At 45.2% G+C, this 4,166-nt stretch overlaps 1 protein-coding gene and 1 pseudogene across 2 annotated transcripts in view; one reads left to right on the forward strand and one right to left on the reverse strand.

The window, feature by feature from the left end:
• LOC307219877 (DGAT1/2-independent enzyme synthesizing storage lipids-like) overlaps positions 1–1,397 on the forward strand; it is a 40,122-nt pseudogene extending 38,725 nt beyond the window's left edge. The window contains exon 7 of the transcript XR_013844032.1: positions 899–1,397. The product of XR_013844032.1 is annotated as a DGAT1/2-independent enzyme synthesizing storage lipids-like (transcript). The remainder of the gene's footprint in view (positions 1–898) is intronic.
• Positions 1–4,166, reverse strand: part of LOC307219868 (DGAT1/2-independent enzyme synthesizing storage lipids-like) — a 142,966-nt gene that overhangs the window by 131,038 nt on the left and 7,762 nt on the right. The gene's annotated exons all lie outside the window — the stretch shown is intronic.

The raw sequence follows: 4,166 nt of genomic DNA on the forward strand, positions 1-4,166 counted from the left end.
AATATGCTGCTTTTTCTTTTCCAAAGGACTCATACTATTTAACGCTTCCTCTCTGGGATGGATTGACTGGAACTGCTAAAAACTCAGAATGCCAACTAATTTCAAATTTGATATGGGATCGCTTTCTTACAGACTCTTTTCCCGTTCATACATAGGGCTGACAAGATGGTTTTATGAGAAAACACGGCTTCTCTACCTTCCCGGATATGGGCCATTTCCAGTGACACTGAGGACATATATTGGAGAACCCATCCCATATGATCCAAATATAACAGCTGCAGAGCTGGCTGAAAAAGTAAGCTAACTCTACACCTGGAAGTAAAAAAGCAGGATTCCCACCCCCACCCCCTTGTTGGTTTCTCTTTTTCAGTTCTATAAAATGGTTTCTGCCTACTGACTTGCTCATTCTATATGACCAGAGATATAGACTCCATTCTACTCTACTATTTTTACCCATGCCCTGGTGTGCTGTTTTCAGGCATGGAACCAGGAGGTGACTGTTTTTTTCTCATTAGCCCTGTCAGCCATTGCCATTCTTAGAGAAGGAGGGAGGTGTTCATAGTGAGTTCAGGCACCTCTTTTTCTGGAAAAATAGCACTGAGCATAGTGAAATATAACTCAATAGCATTTCTGCAGTTTTCCTCACATAGCTGGAGGTAACAACCATGCAGGAAAACTAATACGTACCAAGCAGCCCAAGGCACTTATGTTTGGTTGTATCTCTGCCATTCTCATACAGTGCTCTTGGTAAAAAAAAATCTGTAACTGAAAAAAATGGGATTCTTTATTCTAATGGTTCTGATCCCTTTAGCATTTCCTCACAGATATGAATAACTGTGAATATCCATTTTGCAATATATTGATATAACACAATATTCCTTTGTTCTTCTTTCAACAGACAAAGACTGCAGTTGAAAATCTTCGGGATAAACACCAAAAAAGGCCAGGAAATATATTAAGAGCTATTTCAGAACGATTTGATAAGCATTACAAAGCTGACTAGTCCATATAGCGTATGTCCAAACAGTGTAATGTTTATGATCATGCATCTGTAATAGAAAACTTTAATTATTATGTAATTAAAGCTAAGTTAAGATACACAGAATTGTGCTGGATTGTATATTAATTATTGTGAAGGGTCATTAGCTCATTAGCTCAGCCCTTGGTGTACATGCTGAAGGGCCTAAGTGCCTTCTTGTCCTATCCTGCAAAACTCCCAGAATCCCCCTTTTGGAGACTTACACTGGTAGCACCAGAATCAAAGAGTGTAACAGGAAGGTGAGTATTTAATTGAACCTTGAAATAATGCTATATCTGAAAAAGTAATGTCTACAAATCTTCTGTATCAAAACAGTGACACTTCTTTTATGTTTATAAAAGGCTGTTCCAAGATCTGAGCCCTGTAAAGCCTCTCCTCCATCCGGAGGGGAGGGATTGTGAGCGGGAGACGATTCCCGTGTCACGCAGGGGACATTCTGCCCCCTGCCCTCTCATCATCGCTGGTGCGCCATGCCTCCCAGTTGGGCACCCAATCAGGGGCCACCGCAGGGGCATGGTTTAGCCGCTCAAATGCGGCCGCGCCAGCTCTCCTCACCATTGCGCTTCAGATTTTCCACGAGTCAAGTGTTCCTGCTCGTCGTCGTCTTGTTTGAGCCAAGCACGTGGAAGAGTTACAAAGTCGGAAGTTCCTGTTCCGATTCTGGAGTTGTGAGGTTTGGAGGAAGGGGTCCAGTGATTTTACCTGCATTTGTACTCTTATTTCACCTTAGTAATTTTTGTGGGGCATCTGGAGGGTTCCTGGCTGTTGTTTTGCTTTAGTTAGAGTGAGGTCTCGGGTGGCTGCGGGTCGCTCCAGCACTGCCGACAGCACTGTTCTCCCAGCCTCCTCACCAATCCGGCGAGCCTCTTGGGCTCAGGTGGCGGTTAGGCATTGGAATGTGATGTTGGTGTATGGAAGGGCAAGGTGTGGCCATCGCCTACCCCTTCGCTTATGAGTATTCCGTTAAAGGAATCCGGCGGTCGTGGATCCTGTCCGATGCCCTGTGTGGTGGGGGGCCATGGCACGACCCTCGGTGACATCAGGGGAGAGCTTATAGTTGTATTTGCATCAACAGGCTCCCCCTACTGGTGGTTAACCCCTCATCAGACTCACCCCTCTCCGAGTGGGTGGATTCAAATTTGCTGTGGTCCAATGCCTAAGCCTATAGCTTCTCACATGCTGTAATCAATAAAGTTGTGGCCTTTTCTTGCCCATTAACCTAATATACTGTCTCCATGTGTCTTCATTACCCAAGCGGGGATCGGGTCCTCGAATCACAGCACAAATCTTTCTGCAAAAGCTCTTGTGTATGCTCATTGAGTCTCAGGACTTGGACAGCATAATGACAATACTAAAACACTCACTTGCTGAACAAGAACATGGAATACATGGAGTAGGCTTTGTTGCGTGGCGAGTCCCCTCCCCCCAAGTGAAATGAAGACACTGGACACATTATATAAGGTTAATGGGCATAAAAAGGCCACAACTTTATTGATTACAGGAATTCGAAGGTATTGGCCTTAGGCATTGGCTCCTATCGACTACCTGGCATGGGGACCAGGACGGGTTATCCACCAGCCGTGGGAGTCCTGTTGAAGTATGCCAACTAGGATCCCACGGGTGTCACCGCTTGGAAACAATCAGAGCGAACCCTGGGCCTCCTACTTCTTTGCGTCACGTTTCTCCATATATCTGGCTCCTGTGTTGGTGCACTAGCCTCCTTCTCAGGGGAGTCCCCTGTCTCCTCCTTGGTGGAGACGGTGTGCTCTGTTGCTTCCAAGAAGAGCTCCAGCTCTCTAATTCTTTGGAGCGTAGCCACGCGTTCCTCCAGTTTCTGGACTTTGTCTTTTAAGAGGGCAATCAACATGCAATTGCTGCAGGTAAAGCTGCCTGCAACCTTTGGCAAGATGGCAAACATTGTGCAGGAACCGAAGGCGACTGCAGCTGTTCCCTCACTCTTCATCTTGAGAACGTGTCGTTGGGGCTGGCTACAGCGGTCCTCCATCATAAGAAGCGTGCAGACAGGACAAATAACTCCCTCCAAAGAACCCTAGGTCTCCCCCAACAAACGTTTGAGACTAGCTCCCCTAAATCTAAAGATGGTTCAAACTGCTGCCCTGCAAGCTCTGATAAGCTCCTCCCACAGCTAATCACCTGCCTCAACAGAAACCCTGCCCCCTCTGACCCTTGCCCAGGGAGAGCAGCTAATCAGCCACAAGAAACACACACACAAGAAAACCCTTTTTCCTCCTTCTTCAGCTGCTGCCCTGCAAGCTCTGATAAGCTCCTCCCACCCATCTCATGTGTGGGGGAGAGACCCAAGCCTTACATTCTTGATCCTCCATTTCTATGAATAGTTTATAAATTTCACTGATTTCCCCTTTTATAACTGTATTTTCTTCTTTATCTCCACTTTTTATAGAGCAGTCTCTATGCTCCTACAAGTTCAAAGACAAGAAATGCTGCAACACATGGCTCTTGACCATAAAACCTCTAAGTCCTGGTCTCCATGGCAACCATGGAGCAAACAGGGCTCCCTCATATTCTCAGGAGTGTCAGGCGATGAAGCAAAGCAATGCCTGGAAGGGACTCAACAGCTTGCAAGGCAACATCTCACTCTGGAAAGCCTGTGGTTTTTATCTGCCTTTTAGAAGACAGGAGTGCCTGTCTTCCTGTGGTCCATGAGGTCACAAAGAGTCAAACATGACTAAACAAGAAAGTGGTTTGAATAAGTTTTAATCAGCTTTAACTCTTCAAATGATTCATGAAGTGACTAGTGAAGATAAGATACATGTGTTTTTTTATGTTTTCTGGTTCTGTTTGGCTTTTACAAGCCATGGCTATTTGTTCTTAATGATTCTATGACTGAATCGCAGACAGAGTGTTGCGAGTACAATTCCTACCTTTATTCCTTAGTCAAGAACTGATTTTCTGTGATGTAATATGTTATTGTGCATTATGAATGTTCTTATAGGTGTGACTCCATATTTTATGTTTGATTACAAATGGCCACAACTTCCCAGAAGCAGCCTCCCCAAGCCTTCTCTCTTTTTCACAATGCTTGGTTTCTTCATACAGATGGCACACCCACCACAGTCTCTTTAAACCTCCACATAAAGGGACGTGT

This window comes from Podarcis cretensis, assembly GCF_951804945.1.
Source record: "Podarcis cretensis genome assembly, chromosome: 7".
In the NCBI taxonomy this organism is placed as follows: domain Eukaryota; kingdom Metazoa; phylum Chordata; class Lepidosauria; order Squamata; family Lacertidae; genus Podarcis; species Podarcis cretensis.